General features: G+C 47.9%; 2 long non-coding RNA genes across 2 annotated transcripts; both read left to right on the top strand.

Moving 5' to 3' along the window:
• The first annotated feature begins 421 nt into the window (after positions 1–421).
• LOC311589278 lies at positions 422–15215 on the top strand. The gene is made up of 5 exons (XR_014776481.1): positions 422–578; positions 11681–11766; positions 12537–12624; positions 13166–13272; positions 15046–15215. It is a non-coding gene; the product is annotated as an uncharacterized lncRNA (long non-coding RNA).
• A 704-nt stretch (positions 15216–15919) lies between these two features.
• On the top strand, positions 15920–23739 carry LOC311589279. The gene is made up of 3 exons (XR_014776482.1): positions 15920–16031; positions 21138–21294; positions 23584–23739. It is a non-coding gene; the product is annotated as an uncharacterized lncRNA (long non-coding RNA).
• Positions 23740–24877: the final 1138 nt, after the last annotated feature.

The following is a 24877-nucleotide window of genomic DNA, read 5'->3' as shown; positions in this document are numbered from 1 at the left end:
CTTGGATTCTGCCAATGAAAAGCCCCAAGGGAGAGGTGGAGGTAGAAGAGACAGCCGGTTCACTGTTCCTCTCGCCGAGGGTCCAGCCTGCTGCGCATGGCTTCCAGGACTCCAGCAGATACTGCCTGCAGGGCTGCAGCAAGCACACGGGGCATTGCGGCCCTGCAGTTCCTTGTCTGCTTACCTAAATTGTTGTTTCTTTCATTATTATTTTAAAATTTTAAATTGACAAGTCATGTTTGTTAGCTGTCCTGAATTTAAAACACAGCTCTCACAGACCTCGGTTTCCTGGCCTTCTGCTCTAGTTTCCATCGGCCGTGTCTTCCCCAGGTTCCTGGTCTGAAGACTTCTTTCCCAGCAGGGGGCGCTGTACTGAGAGGCTGTGGGACTTTCAAGAGGTGTGGCTTAGTTGGTAAAAGTAAGTTGCTAGGAGTGGGCCTTCAACCACTATTACCCTTGGCTCCTGGTGCCTGACTCTCTCTGTGCACCCTGGTCTACCATGGCATCAGCATGGCCACCATGATCTGAACTGCTGCTCCGTACTTTCCATGTCTCTTCCTTCAAGGACCTTCTGTCAGGTACGTGGTCAGCGGTGCGAAGTCATCAGTGCACACCGGAGAGATCCACAAGTCCTGAACTCCTCACGTTAGATAATTTCTGCTGGAAATAATTGCATTCCTTTCTATTTTTACCACATCAGGTACATGGTGACTAGGGACTGAGCTTAAGCCAAGCCCAACTTTCAGGGGGCTGGGGCACAGCCTTTGTGTCCCCGCTACAGCCCTATAGAGCTGCAGGATTCTGTCTCTGCTTCTTACCCCGGGTTAGATTTTGCATCTCTTCAGGAAGTAAATGCTAGTGGCTCCCAGCCCATGTGGCACCGCCTTGGCTCCATCTTAACATTTTACTCGTCAGCTCTCGGCCTTTGGCTGCGCTGCCCCCTGAGGTCGTGCTATGAACGGGACAGACCATCGGAAGCAAAGGGCTGCTGTGACCCAACGCTGACACCCACTCCTGCCTGGAAACTTGCAGTTCTTTGCTTACTTTTGGCTGTTAATCACTAACTGTTTATCCCACGTTGACAAAGGATGACCGAAGTTGGCTACCACACCCTGGATCTTGCCTCTGAGCCTCAGCGCTTCCAACCTCTTCCCTTTGACTTCTAGTCTGAACTTGACATTCCAACCCATGCTCCTCCCTCTAGCCAGGCTTGCCATGGTTAGAGCGCTGAGCCAATAAATACCATTTCAACTCCTTGCAGCCCTTTTCTAGTCTATCGTTTCACCCCAGCCCCTTGTAGACGGGGGTCGCAAAGCTTAACCATTGCATTGCTTAACACAGTAGCTTGACACTGGACTAAAGTAATCAGTGGCCGACCTTCAGACTCCTGACATTACCCGCCCTTTGCCTGCGACACACTGAATTGTGCATGTTTCTCTCTCTCTCTCTCTCTCTCTCTCTCTCTCTCTCTCTCTCTCTCTCTCTCTTCACTCATTCGCAGTATTTTTAGGAGCTTAGTTACTGCCCTGCTGAAGCTCTTAGTCTGTATTTCAGGGAACCTGGGCCTCTTACACCCGTGCTGTTTCTTGTTTCCCCCAGAGCTCCTCTGTGATGCTGAAAGAGTCTTTTCTTTCCTCTGGCTCACGCTCTGCTTTTCCTCTTTGGAAAAATTTCATAACCACATGTGCACATCTAGGAGTACAGAGCCTTCTTTAAGAGGTAATTGGTGGAAAGCCAGTCCATGTGCATTATGCGTGCCAGTGTCATAAGTCCGTGTAATCATTTAATGCCAGGATCTGTTTCAAGCAGAAAGCAGGGAAATCAGTCACTATGATGCCTGGGCAGCCCTCATGTCCACATTCAAAACAGACCGCAGAAATCATACCAAAATAGTACAGCAGCAATTTTTTTCTTTTACTGGCCTCCCCTCTTAATATTTAAGTGTAAGTAATCTCTGCTAAAAGAAAGATATGGACACACTACCTATTCTTCTTGGAAATATTTTTAAGAGAGTCCACCCACCTATCACATTGCGCTGCCGGCTGAGTCATGAGTTCTCTGATGCCACAAAAGGCAATTTCTAGCACATTTACTCATGGGCATCCTGGCTGGGCAGATCTGCCTCTCAGATCTGTCCTGTTCCATCTTGTAACGATGATGTGCTCTCTCCTCGCCACAATGGCCACGTAAGTCTTCAGTCCTGGCTTCATCTTTTTTTTCAACCTCCTTTTCACCATCAAGACTTGTGTTAATCAGTTTCCAAAATCCTATTGCATGCTCTCCAGTGACTGTTTCCATGACAACTCCCTTGCGTGGTCCTGTCGACTCCATCGCTCCGTTTAAACTCTCGTTTGTGCACAGAGTTCTACTCCCCACGTTAGACCTCAGCATTTCTGGTAAATTTCCACCTTCTTTGTTCTTGTATCATGTTGACTTTGATCCCAGCCTCTCTGGGCTCAGTTTTTCATTTTTAGTTTCATTGTTCTGCGAGCCAGAGAGACTCAGAACCAACGCCACCGTTATAAGTCTTCCACTATCGTAGAGTACTGGGCCAGATTAAGAGTCTCATGTCTTGCAGAAGTAATGATCATTAATTTTCTTGGCTGGCAAAACAAGGGCTACATAAGAAGAAAAGAAAATCAACTCTTCTTTAACGTACATACAATAGGCCATCTTTTGAAATAATTCTACAATTGAAACTTTTTTTAACCATAATTGATCTTTCATTTATCAACAATTTGTTTTCAGGTGCATTTCTCTGATGGGGAATGTCTACCAGTTTCTTATTAGTCTTCTGGCTCCTTCTTGTTCTCTAGCTTGTTCTCTTTTCAACCTGTCTCTAGAAAACTGTCCTGGTAAAACTGCCTCTGAACTCCATGAACTGAACTGCCACCAAGTGAACTGCCGTGAACTCGCCTCCACTTCACCACCTCTCGACTGACTCCCAACTCTCTCTACTCTCTCCCTTACTCCTCTTAAGTCTCTTCTCTTTCCTGTGCCTTTCTTGTGAGAGTTGGGCCTATCCTATCCTGTCAACTCTTTCTCTGGTTCATCATTTTGTCTGTCCCTCAATTGTTTTGGATTAAAGGCTTATATTAAGGGTGTGCCCTCATTCCCACTTGATCACATAGACCTAGAAGGCCTAAGCAGCCATGTTGCTGGATTAAAATTCCCCTACAGGAAGTGACATAAGAAATCATGGAAACAGAGGCATGTTCAGACTGGGGAGACCAGTAAGTAGAGGAGACAGTGTGACACCTGGCCTTGAAGAATGAGCAGACTTTGCTATAGGAAGATAGGGAGAGAGACTGGCAAAGTTTGAATCACAGCTTTGTAAGTAATGTAGCTGGAGGGGCCTACTCAACATGACATCGTTTGAGAGCTTGTTAAAAAATGTGTCTCTTAGTTTCCTAGCCAGACCTATTTGAAAATGAACCTGCTCAAGAAACTATAAAAAGTACTGACTTAAGTCATCATCACCTGGAATGCTTTTAAATTACTTCTATTTCCAAAACCAGAAAAGGACACCCCCCTCCCCCCCGATTATCCAATACAAAGTAGTCAGCCCTGAATCCTTATACACACAAACAAAAACAGACTCATTTGTTTATATATCTGTGCATGCATATAACTATATATGTGTAATAATAATAAACAAATCTGCTATTTTAAGAGGAAAGTCATGGGAAGGACTGGAGCGAGGAAAGTAAAGGAGAAAGTGATGTGATTCTATTTGACTTTTAAAGAGCTAGGTATAGCGCCATATGCCTTTAATCTCAGCACCCAAGAGGCAGAGGCAGGAGAATTTCTATGAATTTGAGGCCGGCTTGGTCAACATAGCAAATTTCAGACCAGCCACATCTGTATACTGATGCACCATGTCCCCGATATATACATTTTTAATTTTAAAAAAGTCAAAACAGATTAAAGGCAGACCTACCAAATGGCCCAACTGTGCCACTCCTGGTAATTTACCTGAAAGAATCCAAATCAGCATATTAGAGACACCTGCACACTGACGGTCAAAATCACTGTTCACAATTGCTAAGTTACGGAGCCATCCCAGGGGCCCAACATCAGAGGAATGGACAAGGAAAATTCGTCTGATACATACAACGGAGAATTCTCAGCCAGAAAGAATGGTGCCACATCATCTGCAGACTAATGAATGCAGCTGGAGGTAACCATATTAAGTCAGTCTCAGAAAGACAATAGTAGATGTTTTCTCCCACTCAAGTGTCCTAGACTTTAGAGGTATATAAACTCATATTTGTACAGGTGACACAAAGTGAGAATAGAACCAAACTGTCAGGAGTGACAAACAGGAGGGGGAGGGCTTAAAAAGAAAGGATGGTCAAGTGGGGAGAGAATACGCCCAAAGTACAACATTTGCATATAAATGTTACAATATAATCCGGTATAATAATGTTTTTACCTCTAGCTGTTCTCCATCTGTGTGCTGCTGAGCCAGTCATGTTAGTGTCTAATCATTTTAGCAGCACACGATATGTTTAGAAAGGCTTGCTGGAGGCGTTCATGCAGAGCCCAGAACGCCATTTGCCTCCACTGGTCCACAGGTAGTGGCTATCCACGCAGGCTCAGGAGGCTCCGCAGAAGAACCGAGTGGGTTCGCTGCGTTCTCCTGTTCTGGTCCTTCCAGTGTGCGCAGCGCTCAAAGCCGGCCAACTGCCGCAAAGCTTGCTGGAACATGCTCGTCGGCCTGACCCCTGAGCTTCTCTTTCTTAGGCCCAGGTAAGGCTCAAGAGCCTATGTTTTATAAGGGTCCCTGGTGGGGGGGGGGTTTGGTGCTGCTTCTTAGAAATAATTCAGATTGGAGCTCTGATACCACCCTACTATATTTTTTCTAGAGGAGAGACTAAGTGGAAACTGGGAAAGGAAAGTAGGGAGGGAAGAGAAATGAAGGGACAGGGGGAGGGGAGGGGAGGAGCAAAGGGGAGGGGAGGAGCAAAGGGGAGGGGAGGGGAGGAGCAAAGGGGAGGGGAGGAGCAAAGGGGAGGGGAGGAGCAAAGGGGAGGGGAGGAGCAAAGGGGAGGGGAGGAGCAAAGGGGAGGGGAGGAGCAAAGGGGAGGGGAGGGGAGGAGCAAAGGGGAGGGGAGGAGCAAAGGGGAGGGGAGGAGCAAAGGGGAGGGGAGGAGCAAAGGGGAGGGGAGGGGAGGAGCAAAGGGGAGGGGAGGAGCAAAGGGGAGGGGAGGAGCAAAGGGGAGGGGAGGAGCAAAGGGGAGGGGAGGGGAGGAGCAAAGGGGAGGGGAGGAGCAAAGGGGAGGGGAGGAGCAAAGGGGAGGGGAGGGGAGGAGCAAAGGGGAGGGGAGGAGCAAAGGGGAGGGGAGGAGCAAAGGGGAGGGGAGGGGAGGAGCAAAGGGGAGGGGAGGGGAGGAGCAAAGGGGAGGGGAGGAGCAAAGGGGAGGGGAGGAGCAAAGGGGAGGGGAGGGGAGGAGCAAAGGGGAGGGGAGGAGCAAAGGGGAGGGGAGGAGCAAAGGGGAGGGGAGGAGCAAAGGGGAGGGGAGGAGGAGATGGGGGGGAAGAGTGGGAGAGAGAGGAGAGGGAAGGAGGAGAGAAAAGGGAAGGAGGAGAGGAGAGGAGGGGAGGGGAAGGGAGGGAAAGTTATGGAAGGGAAGAGAAGGCAAGGTTAGGGAAGAGAAGGCAAGGTTAGGGAAAGAAAAGGAAGGGAAGGGAAGGGAAGGGAAGGGAAGGGAAGGGAAGGGAAGGGAAGGGAAGGGAAGGTTAGGGAAGGGAAGGTTAGGGAAGGGAAGGGAAGGGAAGGGAAGGGAAGGGAAGGGAAGGGAAGGGAAGGGAAGGGAAGGGAAGGGAAGGCAAGGGAAGGGAAGGGAAGGTTAGGGAAGGGAAGGGAAGGGAAGGGAAGGGAAGGGAAGGGAAGGGAAGGGAAGGGAAGGGAAGGGAAGGGAAGGCAAGGGAAGGGAAGGGAAGGGAAGGGAAGGGAAGGGAAGGGAAGGGAAGGGAAGGGAAGGGAAGGGAAGGGAAGGGAAGGGAAGGGAAGGGAAGGGAAGGGAAGGGAAGGGAAGGGAAGGGAAGGGAAGGGAAGGGAAGGGAAGGGAAGGGAAGGGAAGGGAAGGGAAGGGAAGGGAAGGGAAGGGAAGGGAAGGGAAGGGAAGGGAAGGGAAGGGAAGGGAAGGGAAGGGAAGGGAAGGGAAGGGAAGGGAAGGGAAGGGAAGGGAAGGAAGGGAAGGGAAGGGAAGGGAAGGGAAGGGAAGGGAAGGGAAGGGAAGGGAAGGGAAGGGAAGGGAAGGGAAGGGAAGGGAAGGGAAGGGAAGGGAAGGGAAGGGAAGGGAAGGGAAGGGAAGGGAAGGGAAGGGAAGGTTAGGGAAGGGAAGGGAAGGGAAGGGAAGGGAAGGGAAGGGAAGGGAAGGGAAGGGAAGGGAAGGGAAGGGAAGGGAAGGGAAGGGAAGGGAAGGGAAGGGAAGGGAAGGGAAGGCAAGGGAAGGGAAGGGAAGGGAAGGGAAGGGAAGGGAAGGGAAGGGAAGGGAAGGGAAGGGAAGGCAAGGGAAGGGAAGGGAAGGGAAGGGAAGGGAAGGGAAGGGAAGGGAAGGGAAGGCAAGGGAAGGGAAGGGAAGGGAAGGGAAGGGAAGGGAAGGGAAGGTTAGGGAAGGGAAGGGAAGGGAAGGGAAGGGAAGGGAAGGGAAGGTTAGGGAAGGGAAGGGAAGGGAAGGGAAGGGAAGGCAAGGGAAGGGAAGGGAAGGGAAGGGAAGGGAAGGGAAGGGAAGGGAAGGGAAGGGAAGGGAAGGGAAGGGAAGGGAAGGGAGGGGAAGGGAAGGGAAGGGAAGGGAAGGGAAGGGAAGGGAAGGGAAGGGAAGGGAAGGCAAGGGAAGGGAAGGGAAGGGAAGGGAAGGGAAGGGAAGGGAAGGGAAGGGAAGGGAAGGGAAGGGAAGGGAAGGGAAGGGAAGGGAAGGGAAGGGAAGGTTAGGGAAGGGAAGGGAAGGGAAGGGAAGGGAAGGGAAGGGAAGGGAAAGGGGAAGGGAAGGGAAGGGAAGGGAAGGGAAGGGAAGGGAAGGGAAGGTTAGGGAAGGGAAGGGAAGGGAAGGGAAGGCAAGGGAAGGGAAGGGAAGGGAAGGGAAGGGAAGGGAAGGGAAGGGAAGGGAAGGGAAGGGAAGGGAAGGGAAGGGAAGGGAAGGCAAGGGAAGGGAAGGGAAGGCAAGGGAAGGGAAGGTTAGGGAAGGGGGAATTCCTGCACTTCTCAGTACAGCTGAGATCTGATGCTGGCAGTGCCCTGAGGAGCCTTGAGCAGCCCTGAGGCCAGTGCTCTAGCCCAGGCTGGCTTGCCTAGAAGCACTGGACAGGAAATAGTGTTTAAGCTTCCAAGGCGACAACCTACCTCAGAACCACTTGTTCTGTGCACTTGTAGTAGCTTATAGACGATGTCAGTGCTGCTACTGGTGTTTTTTACTTTGAGTAGAAAGTTCTACAAAGTACATTCTTCCTCCTTCTGCTTCCTCCCTCTCTTCCTCCCTCTCTTCCTCCTTCCTTCTTCCTCCCTCTCTTCCTCCTTCCTTCTTCCTTTCCCTTCCTTCCCTATTCATTTCACTTTCTTCTCCAAATTTCCCTTTCATTCTGACTTTAGTCCACCCTTTAGTCTCTCAACACATTTGCAATAACATCTTAGAGCCCCACCTCAGTTCTTCCCAAGAAAAGGCCACAGAGAAACGATGTGACAGCCTTTGGATTCTGTCAGCTGCTGAAATAACCTAGCTAGAGATCCCAGGCAGGCACTCCAGACTGCTCCTAGCTGGAGGTGAGGTCTGAGCCCTTCTGCTCCCTGCTGCGCCCTAGGCAGGTCCCAGGTGCATCCTTGGCCAGTTGCCCATGTGCCTTCCTGACTCTCTTTACATATTCTTCTGAGCTTAGCATGCATGGAGCTCAGCAAGTTGGTTTTCTTTTTCTATTCTTTATCATAAACAGAATCCCAAAGAGAGAATAAAAGGCTTTCTGTCATATCCATTAATCATAAAGAATATTGAAAGCTTAAAAATAGGAAGAAAAAAATAGAGAGGGGCCTAGAAACCAAATGGACACTGCTCATTTGCAATGAGTTGACCACTCACAGGCCCTGGTGTAGCATCCAACCACCCTGCCTATTACTTTACAGGCCCCCTCCCCAGTCTTTGCATGTGTGAGGACAGTAAGAGAGCCAGGAGGGAGGGCAAAGGGAACATTTTTCCCTCTCAGCTTCTTCCATAAAGTCTGACCATGGCTGTGAATGCTCTTGGATAGCAAACTACCTTTGGAGGAGTTAAAAACAGACAACGTTTCAAGGTTGTGAAGCAAATCTCTTCCCTCACAACCTTGGTTAGATCAACCCTAGGACATCCAAATTATTTAGTTGAAGGGAGATGTGGGAGCAAGGCTGAACTGCATTGAACAAAAGGAGAAAACAGTAATTGTTTGCCAGGCTGTGTTTGTTTATAAGAACAAAAGCCCCTAACCTCTAGAAGATTTTTGTGCCTGAACCTCTTTGCAGACTATTCAAGAAAGCAACTTACCACTTCTTTGCTGATTCTGTGTGGCTGGGGATGTTTTCAAAAGGGCTCCAGAAAAGACTTCCAAGTGGACAGAGCACACAGCCGCGTTTGGAAGCGGCAGGAATCCAGGCCAAGTGTGATACTTTGTGATACTCACACATCTGGGTCATTCTCTGTTAGGCTCACCTCCTGTCTCTGTGAGGACAGAAACAAAAGCTACTTGGAGCCCTTGCCCTTGCCAGAGCATCTCAAAGCACCCTCCTAAAGAGGAGGCAGTGCTGCAAACTCAAAACCTACTACCAAAACACACTCAGCAGGGTGGCACTCCAGCAGCCTGCGAATTAGGGCCCCAGCTGCCAGTTCTGGGTGTTTGACACATCTCTGCCCTTGATGGCTACGATGCCCATTCTCTGAGCCTGGGGTCCCAGGAGAGACTCATCATTCTGAAACCCTTGGATCTCACCCCTCAGATGCAAGCTTCCACCAGCGCTGCCCACTCCCCTTCCAGGCTCTCCTGGCTGCTTGGGATTCCGTGTATCTAGTACTCTCACAGCCGGTAATGGTGACTGACCTTCTTAAGGCTAAACAGGCTTTCATCCTGGCTGTCATCTGAGGAAGAGGACAAGACCAGCTCTTTCAGAACTAAATCCAAATTCGGTCTGGTTCTGGCTCTGCTGCTCAGAGCAAATTTTCATGTTTGTAAACACAAACAGGTCTTATATGCTGCACTTCAACTTGTGTGCTCTGCTGTCTTTTCTTTCCTCCCCCTCCCCCTCCCTTTCCTCATCCTCCTCTTCCTTCTCCTCCTCATGCTTTTCCTCTTCTTCTCCTCATCATCATCCTCCTCTTCCTTCTCCTCCTCCTTCTCCTCCTCCTCCTGCTCCTGGTCCTGCTCCTCCTCCTCCTCCTCCTCTTCCTTCTCCTCCTCCTTCTCCTCCTCCTCCTGCTCCTGGTCCTGCTCCTCCTCCTCCTCCTTCTCTTCCTCCTCCTCCTCCTCCTTCTCCTTCTCCTCCTGCTCCTCCTCCTCCTGCTCCTCCTCCTCCTCCTTCTCCTCCTCCTGCTCCTCCTCCTCCTGCTCTTCCTCCTCCTTCCTCCCTAACTTGGTCACACAATACCATCAAGAGGAGCCCTTGTAGATTATATTTAGGTGTGTGTCCCTGCACTTGTGACAACAGCGACTCTTTCCATCTCCAAGCCGTTCTGTAACTGTCCTCCTACAAGGAAGGCTCCAAGCCTTTGACCTACAAAGAAGACCCCACCCACCCACCTGTGGACCCCCAGAAGGGCCTGTACTTCCACCTGCCCTGGCCTTTCTGTGGAAAAGAAAAGAGAGTGACCAACTTGTTCTCAGTTGCCTAGGGAGGTCCGGATTGTCACTCAGAGTTCTGTGTTCAAGACCCTAACAGGCTGCAGGTGCTGAGGGTGTGACTTTGGCCCCGAGTCCTGCTGCCTTTGAGTCTCATCGGTGCCTTCTGCTCCATCAGGACAATCTGTAAGATGCTAGGAGGCCTGGAGTTTGCTCCCACCGAGCAAGCAAAGAGCCCTGATGCTCTGGGGTGAAGGAGTTCCCCGAGACCAACAGAGGCCATCCTGTCATTCTGCTACATTGTAGTGAGCACGAAGCCAGGCATGGCTGTATGAGGGATAAAACCACACACGTCAGAGCTAAACATGTTCAAATGCAAGCAAAGCTACCGACTCATTCCATTTCTAGGAAGAAAACTGTTTAGTTTTTCTCAATTCACTTCTCCTGTCAGCAACACAGAGACTGTGAGTCTGAGCATCAGAATCTTGGATTGTTTTCCACATCACGAGGCCATCGCTAATGTGCTGTTACCCAGTAGGGTGGCTAGAGACAGCAGCTAAGCAGTTCATTTAAAAACAAAATACCCCCAAAATTATAAGGAAGGTTTTCCATGTTTTTCATCATGAAGAAGTAATAAATGTTTAGAATGATATTTTAACCTGATCTTAACATTATGCAATAAATTATATTCAGGCCTGAGAACATTACATAGCATCCCAAGATGTGCTGTTTTTATGTAACTATTAAAAACACATTTAATTTTTCCAAAGACCATCAGGTTCCAATTACTTTCCTAAGATGTGAAGATGGCTTCGGCCAGGCTTAGACTGTCCATAGAGCTGCCCAGCCTTGTCTGGTACACTTCTTCCTTCCTCCTTCCTCCCTCTCTTCCTCCTTCCTCCCTCTCTTCCTCCTTTCTTCCTCTCTTCCTCCTTCCTTCTTCCTCCCTCTTTTCTTCCTTCCTTCTTCCTCCCTCTCTTCCTCCTTCCTTCCTCCTTTACCTTTCTTCCTTCTTTATTTTGCTTTCTTCTCCAAATTTCCCTTTCATTCTGACTTTAGTCCACCCTTTAGTCTCTCAACACATTTGCAATAACATCTTAGGGCGCCCCCCTCCCTCAGTTCTTCCCAAGAAAAGACCATAGAGAAGCGATGTGACAGCCTTTGGGTTCTGTCAGCTGCTGAGACTTTTGGTCGTTACTATTTACATACTCATTAAAGAAAGCAATTTCCATGACAATCAGTCCCCAGGGTTTCATGTCATAGAGTTGTGTTCTTCAAAACTTGATGCAAAGGGAAAATGGAATTCTGTTCCACACAGACATTCCTGGAGCCCGGAACTCAGCCACCGTCAGCACGTCCTTCTCAGTAGGGCTGAGAAGGAACATCCACACGTCATGAGGGGCACACATGTCCCCTGAGTTTACATTCAGTTGGGGAAAACTAATCTCATGGCCCCACCCCTTTTGTAAGAGGACCCAGGAAAATGGCTGGGCAATGCCTCTCAACCATCACTCTAACTAGAAAATTTTCTCCCATGTGCGAATTTCTTCAGACTTCTAAAATGCATGCTGGACCTTCAGAATACAGTTAAGTTATAGCCCTGACTCTCATGGAGCTTGTCTTAAACATGGACAAACTGTAAGCTTTGCTGCGCTGCTCTCCTTTGGCTTGGAACAGTAAGTGCACCCTGCAGTGAGGTAGTCATGGGTACGGACCTTAGAGTACGAAGGGCAGAAGGTCACTGCTGAAGGGGAGAGGGGCCTAGAGCACACCTACAGGCCATCTTCTGTGCGTGGGTGAGAAAACATGAGGCCCAGAGAATTTGAACAATTTATTTCAATTCTTTGAGATAATCTGTACTCCTAATTTTTCCATCTCCTAGTCTCAAACACCTCCAGCGCATGGAGAACACTGGGTGCACATGCAACGTACACGGACTTGAATTTACCGGCGTGGTGCTATTCGTAGGTAACCGGGAAAGCATTCAGCATTATAACCTTGAACACACAGACGTATGGCTCCACTGGGAAATGCCCCTGCCTCTTCGGAATAGTGCCTTTATGTATGCTGAGGATACTGCCCGTCCTCAGTGTCACCTAATTCATATAGCTAAACCGTCCCCTTCACCTAGATGACAATGCCTCTCGGGTTTAATCTGTCCCAGATGATATTTAGAAGTTTGATCAACACTGTTTCAACGTGAAAGCTTCTCTCTGCCACATACCCAAAGCCACTAACCGTATCCGTAAATTGAATTTCAAACATACTTATTGGGGTCTTTCCCAAAGAACCCAGTTATGTTGGCCCAAGGTCCTGTTAGTATGATCTGTCAGCTCTAGTGAAAACAACATTGGCAACATCTGCACAAGAATACGCAGGGTGCTGGCATGTCTGGGAATGAGTGGTCATCCTGTGAGTCTGGAACGCAAGCTGTTCCCAGGATCCCACCTCCCTACTCTAGAAAGGTGGGAGAAAATATGTTACCAGAATCCTAAGAAGAGCTCCTTGAGGAAAGCCCAGTCTGGCCCTTTAATCGCCAGCTCCAAGCAAGAGCCCTGTAGTGAATCCCGTTTCTGGTAAAAATACATCACGCACACGTACACACAGACACACACACACACACACGTGCACACGTGCATGCACACACACTTATGCATGCACACATACGTACCCCAAAGTGGACGAGAAATGGCAAGAAAAGTCTAGAAACACCACAGCTTCTTGTGCCTCTTGTTAAGTGCCTGAACTGGAACTCCGAAGGGAGACTAGGATCTCGGCTCTCTGAAGCTGTGTTCCCAGGGCCTCAGCTGGAAGACACCATGCTAGGTGGGTGCGAAGCTAATTTCCTAATATATAAATTCCCCTACTGATCTAGATTTGGATATTTTAGCCTCCACTGAGCTTTTGCCTACAGTTTCCCAGAAAACTACTAAGACACCAATTTATCTTCTAGACGTGTTTTGGATTGTGCTGCAGCAGCCAAGTTTCTCCTCAGTTGACAAAAAGCAAAATCCATTCCATGTGGCTGGATTCAGGCCCACTGGAATTTTTATCAAGAGTAAAAATACCTTGTGTGTATATCAAAACCAGTTGGAAGGAATTGGCTCTATTTTTCCGCACTACCGTCATCAGCAAATGGCATTCCAATCAGCTGCTTAGCATTGTTTCCTTAGGTTTGGAGATGTGCTGTCTGCTCTATGGTGTTGTGGTTTCCCACGGAGTGCAGAAGATGTGACCCAACTCTCCACTCCATCAGATACCCACTAAAGATTAATTTCTAATTTACTGTAGACTAAGAATTCAAAGTTGAGTGAAGCATACAGACCTTTTTTTTATAATCAAGGAATTTATATCTTAATGTCTACAGATGTGATTGATGCCAAACTGAGAGAAAGATCCATTTGATTAACACCGGTCTTGAATCCCAGCAAGGAGACCAGGTGCACTGCTTTCTTCCTGACTGACAGCTCTCAGGTAACAATCTGAATCTGATTCTAGGCATGTGCAATATGGCTGCCCTGGAAACGGTCACCAGAGGGCTTCTTGGAGGCTGCAACATTTGAATGGGCCGAATGTGACAAGTAGGTAGAGAAAACACAGAAGGACGTGGCAAGAAATAACCTAGGTAGCAGCAATGATTGTGTCAAATAAGCGATGTTGTAATTCGGAAGTCAGGAGGAAGGAGAGGAGATGGAGACCCAGAAGGATTCAGAAGCCAGGCAAGAGGTGACTTGCCAGCCACATGGAAGACTTTTAGATGCATCCCACCCCTGGTGGCCTGAGAGTCTTTCAAGGGCTTGAAATGTGGCAGTGATTTGCACTTTTGAAAGTTCCTTTGCAGTCAGTGTAGAAAGCTGGGAAGGGAAGAGCAGGAAAGAGGTCAGGGAGAGCCCCCCAGAGAGACGCCTGAGCTCCACTGAGGAGGCAAGCTTTGATGCAACATTTCAAAAATGAAATTAACAGATCCAGGTGTTTTGATTTAACAGATAAACAAAAAGATGCTTTGTGTTTGAAACCTTGTGAGTGATGTCATTTAATGAGGACAGGGGACCTAGGAGGAAGGTACCTTTGCGTGCGGACAACGAGTCAGTCTGCATATGTGTTTATTTGGGAATCAGGACCACCAAGAAAGGTGCAGAAAGATATCTGAAGTTAAGGAAACAAATTTGAGGCACCAGAAAAGGGCAATTTTGCTCCTGGGTTTCAGTCATGGTAGAAAGAGTCCCAGGTTCCTTATTTCTTCTTTTCTCTCTACTCTGAAATGGCCTCTGATGAACTTGCCCGACAATTTAACTTTGTCAAGGCTGTCACTGGGGATCTGTGTGGTCTTGCCTGTCAGATTGAATCACCACTTATGTAGCTCTCCACTTGATTATGGCAACTCCGTGCTCCTTTCTGAGGCCTCTCTATCTCTGCTTTTCTGATTGCTTCTAGTTAGAGACCTGAATAGACTTCCCTGGGCTCTGGTCTCGCACAGCACAGGAAGGATTCTCAGCTCCTCTCTTTCCAGCCGTGTGGTCCTGTGTAAGCTCCTAGGTCAGGCTAATCCTCAGTTTGCATTTCTTTATAAGCAGCTCTATTAAAAAATGTGAGCGTGATCAGCTTTGAAGTGTAAGTGAGACAAAGCATGATAATATTCAATATGCCCCACTAGTAAATGCCCAACAAATGTCAAATCTATTGACATACTAAGTGTGTAAATCAGAATTTATTATTAAAAATGGAAGAGAACTCAGAACCCAGGGAATGCAAACAGCTTTACCTAAGTCACAAACCAATTAGTGATCATGTGTGACTTCATCTTCTCAGGCTCAATGTTCCATCCCCCTTCACTCCCCTACACTCTTTGGGGAAGTCCCTGAACCCGAGCATCTCACGATCGCTCTGTAGAACTTCCTGAGGAAGACTGCCCTGGGTCCCCACATCTCACCATTGCTCTGTAGAACTTCCTGAGGAAGACTGCCACATAAGAGCTGTTAGTCATCAATCACTACATAACAAACTGCCACCAACTTAGATCAACTTAGAGGCTTAAAACACTGTGTGTCTGTTGTCTCAGCGTTTCTCAGAGTTCTGTGTTCTCTTTGTGAAATGTACGTGGTCTGTGATTCTGAGACCTGCAGACTGAATCAAGGAGCTTTGTACCTAAGCCAAGCCCCCACCCAGAAGCTCACCCTGTTGGCAGAATTCATTTACTGATGATTTGGGGACCAAAAGGCTTTTTTTTTCTTCTTTTTTTGCTGTCAGTGGGAGAGTGCTCCCGGGAACTGGAGACCACTCAGCGTCAATGCGGCCCATCCCTTACAAGCTCCTGCATGTCATGGCATGGTACATGACTTCTTCAAAAGCATCAAAGAGTGTCCCTAACTGTGGGCCAGTGAGCGTGCGTGTATAGTGTCTGGAGAGAGTTATGAAAATGTTACCTCACCGCCTATGATGCACCCTGTGAGTTAAAAGCAACCCCAGCCATCCTCAAAGAGGAGGCATCACACAGGGTACCACATGGGCTGGGGGTGGGGGTCGTAGGTGTCTTGGAAGCCTGTTCTCTGCAGATGGCACTATGGATCTCGCAGAATCCGTCATAGAACAGCACCAGAGGTCCCCGGCCTCTTCTAAACACAACCTAGCACTCTCCCATGTGTTAGGAAAGTTGAGTCTGCTGGGCTCTGAATCAACCATGTTTGCAGACCCAGGTGCACTCAGGAAGCCTTATCCAGCCATCAGTGACATACCGACGCACCAAAGGACACACACATATGAATGTATGTCTCTGTGTGAATATATATGTATAACCAATGTACATGTGATTGAGTATACATGACAGAAAGCGTGAGTCCATGCATGTATGTGAGGAGCTCATCAAATAACATTGCCTGACATACTGGTAATTTCCGGAGTGGTTTTTTTCTGAATTGTTGGTACACTCTGTGACGTGAGTCATGCTGCCTCTTTATTAAAAATCCATCTTCTCCAGCTGAGGCAAAGCAAATATTTACCGACATCTAGCTCTGGCCTTGGCCTTGGCAAATGTCTGTGCGTTCTCCGTGGAGCTCGCCAGCACACTAGGGATACCTACATGGGGGAAATAATCTCTTTTCTCAGGCCCTCCAGAGACTGGAAAGCTCTTTCTCTGCCTGTCTGGAGTGGGCCCTGCCCACTGCTATCTGAAGAGGCCCCGTGTTCATCAAGCTACCTTGAAGATGCATAGAGGCCCCTCATGCTGAATCAAGCAAGTCCCCCCTTACATGCTAAGATCTTCCCAGCTGTGAACCACTCATGCCCCTTCCCTCCCCCACCCTGCTGCTCCTCAGCTGAGTGTTCTGCACCTGAACAAAGCCAGTTGCCACCTTCGTGCAGTGTCTCTACCTTCCCCCACTGCCTGCTGTAGTCCCCATTACAATATCAGCTGCAAAAAGCACAGTTGCTTCAAAAGTCCTCCTAACTCTCACTGCCTCCCTGAGCCTACCTGGGCAGGCCTCGGCTCTGGACCAGAGCGCCCACGTCAGGCAATTTATTGTGTTCAATGGCACATGTCTATGTAATTTTTTCCTGAGGGTGTACCTCATTTCTCTGGTGAAATTATAAATCTCTTAAAGATAATATTTATTCTCCCACACATTCTTCCACTTCTTTCTTTTTCTTCTTCTCTCCCTTTCTTTCTCCTTTTTTCTTTTGCTGATGCTTAACATCTGGGCCTTGGGGTTGATTAACTGATACTGAAATCCTGGAACCTTTCCTTTCCACTTGTGGGAAGACAGTGGTGGCCGTCTTTCTTTGCTTAGATAAGGACGGTAGCCTCATATTGCTTTTGAACAATTGTAGAAGCAATTGTAGGAGACGTGTGGAAATGTGTGAAACTGCATGTTACCGTTATGCAAGCGTGTGACTAGCCAATAGAGGTAGGCTTGACTCTGGAGGACCAAGGACCAGATGGTGCCTGCTGGGAATCTGTTCTGCAATGAAGATAGCATTCTTCCATTCCAATCTACTGAAGGTGGGAGACACTAATCACATTCTCACTACCCCTCTTGCATGCCTGTTGGAGACTGGGGAAGTCTGGTGGTGATCTCCCAGGAGCCAGTGTGGTGGCTCACGTGTGTAGTACCAGCACTGGAGAGGCCAGGAAAGGCAGACTGCAGTGAGGCTCAGCGTGAGAAGCGGATGCACAGGTGGGACCTGAGTTCAGACCCTAATGTGGGTGTGAGTGCTGGTCCCTTTCTAGCTAGTCCACTGTGAGGGGCTGTTGTTCGTAAGCAGGATCTAAGCTCGGACACTAGGCTTTAGCCTGGGTCCCTGTCTTTTCTAGCCAGTCCATAATGCTACAAAGCCTGATCCAGTGGAAGGAGGCTAGCTTTTCTGAAGACATTCTTCTGTTAAAAATGGAGTGCACAAAACTATCTGAAAGCTGGAGCGTCAGTTTGGAGTGCTTTCTCTGTTCTCTTTTGTGGGTGGCTCAATACAGCATTCAACATTAATTTGGAGTAAAATTGTCAGGTGGCAGAATTCTCTGGTCTCTCTTTCTGCAGAATGTGCTGTGCCTTGAGTTTTGACAGGAAGCTCCGTTATGAAAGCCCCAGAGGCAGAAGGTGCCTCACAGCCCCATGGAGCTCCACGGAGGGTACTGCAGAGAAAAGAGTGTCAGAGGACCGGCACTCCACCAAGGCTGGTCCCCATGAAAACTAATGCCATTGATATCAGTCTGCCTCCCCGTTAAACCGTGTGAGTTTAAACCTGAGGAATATAGGAAGTGCCTCAAGCACCTCTGATGTGGAAAGAGACTTCCATCCCCTGGGAACCCACAGGACAGAGGAGCACAAGCGGCCAGTTCTGCACGAGGGAAGGCTCCATCCCCATGGCCTTGAGGCGCCTGACATTTTTCCAGTTTAGTTGCTTTCCCTACTCAGCCTTGGGCTGGGTCCATTTAGAGTAATTTTGACCAGTGCTTCTGCCTCCCACACATTTGCTTCTGATGGGTTTCTCACCCCGGGTTTTACAGAGACGTCTTCTGTGAAATGAAACATGATGTTGCCCATTTCTAACCCCTTGCACTTTAGGAGTGGAAGCAGGATGCTAAAGCTGGAGGCCAGTGGCAGCTACATCACAAGATTCTATTAGAAATAGAGAAGGAAGGAAGGAAGGAAGGAAGGAAGGAAGGAAGGAAGGAAAGAAGGAAGGAAGGAAAAGAGAAAAAGAAAGGCCCTGTGAAGATTTAATGGAAGAAAGCAAGGGAGCTGCTTGAATGCGGCCTCTTCCCAAGGCCCTGGCTCTACACTCAGCTCTTTCATGTTGATTTACTAAGAATCCACATCAGCTGTGACCTTGTTATTCCCATCAGTTACGAGGAAGCCAGCCTCAGTAACATTCAAGGAGACCACAAACCCAAGAATTCACCAGCTGGGATACGACTCCCAGTTCCCTGATACTGTGATCCCAGGTCTAGGATACTTCAAGCCTAAAGAAAAGGTCTCTAAATAGTTTATCTTTCCATCTCTCCATGTACCAGACATTTGTGCTCTTTCTGCCTAGTTCCGTCTGTCTTAATCCACATGGACATCTAAAACGAGACCACTAACAGGACGTCATCATTCTAGAAGTTGGAAGGTCACAGGGCGTGGAATGGTGTCCGTCCAGGGCCCATTTCTTGATTAATATTTGTGATGGTTTGAACAGGTTTGCCCCTCGCCCTCCATAGACTAATGTTTGAATGTTGGTTCCAGGGGTGTGGCACGATTAAACGGTACGGTCTTTTGTTGGAGTAGGCGTGGCCTTGTTGGAGGAAGCGTGTGGGGGTGGGGGTGGGATGTGAGGTTGTATATTATTTATGCTACTCCTAGTCAGACAGTCTCTTCCTGCTGCCTGTGGGTCAGGATGTAGAACTCTCAGCTCCTCCTCCAGCACCAAGTCGGCCTGCAGGATGCCCCTGAAACTGTAAGCCAGCCCCAGTTGAATGTTTTCCTTCGTAAGAGCTGCCTTTGTCATAGTGTCACTCCACAGCAATGGCGCTCTGACTAGGCATCTCTGGGTTCTCCTGTGGTGCAACAGCAAAGAACACTCTCTGGGTCTTTTATAAAGGTACTTATTTCAGTTCCCGTGACCTAGTCACCTCTCCCTTCCCTCCAGTCACCATCCTATTGGGAGCCGCATCTCAGCATGTGAATCTTGTGAAGACACCTAGTCATCAAATAATAGATTCGATTATTTTGAATAACTTAGTTTATTATCATAGTTAGTTTTTTAATTCTGTTGGGGCATGTGAGACACTCTTGCCATGGCACACACAGGACCCAGAATAATGGTACTTTGGTTTAACCCAAAGAAGAAGAGCCTACAGAAGGCAGGCCAGGGGGCTAGAGGGAACACACAGTGAGAGAGAGCCTGCCTCGGGCCTTAGTTCTGCTGTTGGCGCAGAGGGCTCGCACAGCGGGCAGTGCTTTGATACTGTTGGAACAGATGGGTATCTAAGTACTCAGCCTAGATACCCCCAGGACCAGTCTCCTCTTTTTGAGGTAGCACTCAGTGGATCTCGATTCCACAGGCCATGATGCAGAGAAACCGCAAATGCAAACTAAATTTTATCTAACTTTTGGTTTATGGGAAAAATGGTGGTTAGAGACCCAAGTTCAATGTCTCTGGGAGCATCTCAACAATTAGAAAACCCAGAGTATGACATAGCGCTTCCACACGACTCCTGTTAGATTCTTCTACCAGTGTTAGAGGAGCAGCTCAAGATCGGCAGAGAAGGCGTGGTTATGCGTCTCAGTCAAGCATGTACTTAGCATGTGTAAGGCCCTAGGATCAGTCCCCAGCTCATACATATGCAGACATCAATAGATAATATAGAGCATTGGTTAGAAGATGCTTTGAACAAATGAGTCATAAGACATCTGGCCACAAGTGGAGAAATCAGAACGTACAAGGACTCCTGATAAGGGACGTCAGTGTTGGTTTGTTGTGTGTGCTGAGCGGGTGTCATGAGAATGTAGAAAAATCTAGTTGTAGAGATATTGCTAATGCTTTTAGGAAAGAAGTTGTCACGATTTCTGAATCCTGCTTTAAATATGCATAAAAATAATAAAGTACATGTGTCAAAGTGTTAACATTTTGAAATTCCAGGCGATGGGTATATGGCGCTCATTACACTATTCCATCATGACAATGATAAGTCTAATGAAATGGAAAATTACACGTTTGGTTCGGCAGTGTAAGTGCAATGTAGTGATTTATAAGCCCTATTTAGGGATAATTGCCACATGTACAATGGCTATTAGGCCTATTGTGAATACGTCAGATTCACTTTGGTCAGTCTTTTTGATTATCAAAGCATACATTCAAGCACATTCAAGGCCAGCGTAAGTGCAGTGGGAAGAGTCTTCCAGTGGGGAGTCTCTCGGAGCCTCCGGCGGGGATGCTGTCGAAACTTTGAGGATATCCAGAGGCAGAGCCTCCCCGGGCACATGTGGCTGACATTCATCCCCATCTGAACAGCCCATGGAGTCAATGCCATGTCTTCTCTGCCTTTCTGTGTGTCCTCCACTGTCTTCTGTCCCTGTGGGGTTTTGGTTTATTGGCTTGTTTTTGTTTGTGAGATAGTGTCTCACTGTGTAGGCCTGGCGCCCAATAGGTGGACCATGCTCAGCACTGGTGGTGACCCCCTGCCTCTGCCTCCTCAGTGCTAGGATTATAAACATATGCCACCTTGCCCAAGGCCCTGGACTCTGCCAGCTGCTATTACCCTCATTTCTCTTACACTGAGGCTAGACTCACTCTCTCTCCTCCTCCAGCTGCAGGGAACCTTCTGCTGGGGTCTTTCAATCTTCGACCAGCTCTTTCTCCAAGCTGGTTGGCTTCTTGTAGGACTCTCTCATCTCGTTACTCCACTTTCATTGCACTAAAGGATCTTTTTTTTTTTATCATGATTCATTACTTCTGTTCTCTGTTTGACAACCCCCTCTCAGACCATCTGTCTCTTTGTAGAGGACTGGTGACATACATAGAGATGAATCCTGAACACATATGCATACAGCACACACATGCATACTTCATGCCCCTTTGATGAATGTCATCAAACGCAAATCTGTCTGTGTCGTAAGGGATGTTTAGGAGCAATGCTTGATGCACCACTTGCATCATGCGGGTGCCCCGTTTCTGTGTGTAGTCCCCGGATTTCCTCCCCAGAGGCCACAGCAGCATGTGCAGCTCACCGCCCCCTGGTGCTGCCTTCTGCGTTTACTCCCTTATGTGCCATCCTGGTTTGTTTCGGGTAATTTAGATTTCAAGCCATTCTTCTCTTGTTAGAGTCTATAATGCTTCTTCTAAATTGAAATTCTTCCTTCAGGGAGCCAAGAACTCGGATGCTTCTAAATTTACATCTGGGTAGCAGATTTGCGACAAAGTTGGACTACTGGGGAACAAATTTGATGTTTCAGAAATGTTACAAAGAGTTACATTCCTCAGCATCTCATCTACGCAGCTCCTCCTGGGGACAGATGGTCTGCCGTGAGTATAAGCATGGAGATTCAGAAACATGACATAATGTTTATCTCGCCTAAGATTTTTCTTGTTGGTTTGCCTCCTGAGAAAAACTCCCTCTCTCTCTCTCTCTCTCTCTCTCTCTCTCTCTCTCTCTCTCTCTCTCTCAAAAAATAATGTCTCAAAGATTTGGTAAATTGTCTTTCATTTTAAAATGCACAGTTGCTTCTGCTAATACATATATTATTGGCTATATTTAGAGAGAGATTATACCATCTTTTTCTCTTGTAAAAAAAACAACAACAGCGCACTCTGTTCTGAGCAAATGGGAAAGGTATAGGTTGTCTGCAAAGAGACAATCGCACCAGAGGAACCAAAGAAAAATCACTTAGACCCAGAGCTGGTCCCAGAATTGTCCTTTGCATCTTTCTTCCCTCTGACATTTCGGTACAGCTCCAGTGGCAGTCGCCTGAGCATGCTTGGAGGATGGCATTTAATAAGATGCTCGAATACATGATGTGTGTTCAGTAATTTAACAACAAGACAGAGGCATCTGAAATGCAAATCCATCTGAAACTCTCTTCATGCCAGTAGGGAAATGGCCCCTGAACCAACTGTGCTGGTCCCTTCTGAGGAAGCTGCACTTGCTCAGAAGAGAGAACAAGTGTTAGAATTCTTTCTACCGCTTATTTAAAAGTAATGTCCATATTATTTTTACCCTTTCCTTGTCTTGAAATACGCTGTGGCTGTGGTTGGGTGGGAACCATCTGTGGCCAGAACCAGCTTGCACAGACCCCGCCACAGCCACCTCTTACTCTATAGGACCCTTTAATGTTGCTCAACATGCTCAAAGACCCAAGGGGAGGGGAGGAGCCAGGGGAGGACTCACATGCTTGGTGATCTGAGTCACTGCCGTGAAAATCCTCACTTGCTACAGCTTCCAGGCCCATTTGTCCTGGAGGGAAAAGCAGAATGAGCTGGCTGAGACCAGGCCTGGCCGGCCAGAGCTCGCTCACCTTTTCTCTTTTAGTTTTTTATCTCAGAGGGCTGGCTCTTTTAAAACAGGCTGCCATTAATGTTTCCATGGGCCAGAGTTTGTTCGTGCTAAATAGAAGGGGAAAGACTAACAATTCTATGTGGAAGCACACACACACACACACACACACACACACACACACACACACCAAACAAACAAACAAACAAACAGGAAGAATAACAAAACAAATCCCCAAGGCATACTAGCTTTCTAGTTTAATGAAAATGTGTGCGTATTATAGCCACATGTAATTATTACTAATGGTATGTAAAACGGTAGGAACTGGTTGCTTCAATAGGGAAGTGTGGTAGAGATAGGGCAATAATAATTGTTTGGTTTTCACCAACAGATCCATAGCACTTCATTTCTACAAACAATGGAGCTGGGCTTCCCTCTCTGAGATGATGTATTTACCCTGACGCTTGCTGGGTGTGGGGCTTTGTGTAAGCACATTCCCCTGTTATCCGTCTGAAAGTGTTAGGGACTACGTTGGAAACACAGCAGTTCGCAGATCTGAGTTCCGGGCACCCTAGAGTTGACAACACACACCAGTACCGCACTCTACATTTTCCACCTTCCTCTCTAAGTCTCCTCGCAGTATTTGAACAGCAGGGCCAGCTTCGCATGGCCCTCACACATGCTGGGCCTCAGTTTTCTGAGTCCCTCCCTCCCAGCCTGAGCACTGCACTTCCCTTCCTCCACCTCAAGCCAACAACTGCGAGGAACACACCTCAGAGAGTTGTCACTGGCTGACCTGAAGGGGGCAGGGATCTAAGGTAAAGTCTCATGGTCCACGGACTAGAAACACCATGAAGCTTTTTAAACTTCGATTTTGTTCTTTTATCCTAGAAATCTTTCTAATTTTCCTTGAGAAAGGTTACAGCTGTTCTGAGAAAGTGAGGAAGTGGCAGTTTTTGCCTGTGGTCTGTCTGGCTCCCCTCAAGACCAAAGGTTCGTTCCTTATCACCCCCTCTCCTCCGCCCCTGGCCTAGATTCATGCTGTCAGTGAACCTTGCAATACGGTGTTCATATGTAATGGCCTAAAAGTCAGTGCTGCCTCTACCTCCCAGGTACACTTGCCTTTCTCTTGATTTTTATTAGAAACTAGGAAACCCATGCTCCCAAAGAAACGCCTCTCTAGTAGTAAAATTGCACTGGCATATTGACCATCAATAATGACATTGAGAAGCTTTTCCCAAATTCTCCACAGTCTCATAGAAGCTGGCATGGCCATGAGTCACTGATATTAACTGGTTTGTGTTCCACCCTGCCATACACAGGGCCACTGTATGATTCAAAACCCAACGCTGCAAGTCACATGACAGACTCTGTCCAGGGCCTTTCCTGACATTACCACCTCCTGGAGTCACCATGCAAGCTACACATGACTCTCAACCAAGTGGAGAGCAAAAGGATTCTGGCTTTGGGTTTCCTAATCTTTGGTACCGAAGAAATCAATAATAATTATATTTAAATAAATGACATCTTGCAGATATCATGTGACTGCTGCCTTATATTTGGCGTTACCTTAATAATTTTTAAAAATAGTTTTACAGCACATCTACTTCCTAGGGTTATTCTATCCATATCTTATACTAAGTAACTTCTTTCACACTTTTGTTTTGTTTGTGCGCTGTGCCCAGTGGGGACGAAGTTAACCTGACATGTTTGTGAGCAGGGCTGGGGGGGCTATAGGGGAAGAGAGTGTGTATTGTTATCACCATGAAGCTGTGTATGGTTGTAGAAAGGGGAGTGTCCGTCAAGTGAGCCCTGGGCAGCATGGGATGCGCACCCACTGCTGGGAAGCAGCACTGAGGACCAGGACTGCATCCTCCCGTGGAGGGAAGTCTGAGAGGGATGGTGAGCCTGGCCTGCAGTGGTCTCCTCCCCTCTTATGGGGTGTTTATCATGCTCCCACATAATACTTCACTTGGAAAAAGAAAGGTACTTGCGTCTTGAATATCAGCCTCCCCCCAAAAGAGCTACTTATCGAAAGGTTGGCACCCAGCCCATGGCTATACCAGGAAGAGGCAAAGCCTGGTGCAAGAAGGCTGTGTACCAGGAGATGTGCCCTTAAAGAGAAAGCCCAACGCCAGCATCTCCTCCTCTTTCTCGCCTTCTGATTAGGCTTTATGCTCTACCTGCTTCTACCTTCATGTTTTCTGCTGCCACAGGCCCAAACCTATAGGATCTCCGATATCACCAACCAAGACAACTGTTTCTCCCCGCTTTAAATCCAGTGTCTCTAGTATTGTGTTATGGTGACAAAAAGCTGCCCAGGTCCCATTTCAAAAAGATGAAAAGGCTTCTGGAGACAACATCTGTCCATTATGAGCAAAGCATGACCTGCTCCTCTGATGTTCTGTCTCAGCACTGAGTGCGAAGCTGCTTATTAGAGCTTAACAGCTTACAAATGTGACGTATACATGAAGATCAGTTACAGAAACGTGGTTCAAGGCAACGCTCTCACCTGACTGGCTTTCACAGAGGTTACTGGGGAGTGAAAGGCCTATGGAGAAAGTTCTAGAAAGATGGGTTTTTATACGGCAGGGATGATAGTGACAGCTGTACAGT

The sequence above is a fragment of the Acomys minous genome (genome assembly GCF_964271855.1).
Source record: "Acomys minous genome assembly, chromosome: 18".
NCBI lineage: Eukaryota > Metazoa > Chordata > Mammalia > Rodentia > Muridae > Acomys > Acomys minous.
Note: the sequence above shows the minus strand (reverse complement) of the source record. Positions and strands in the feature narration are given on the sequence as shown.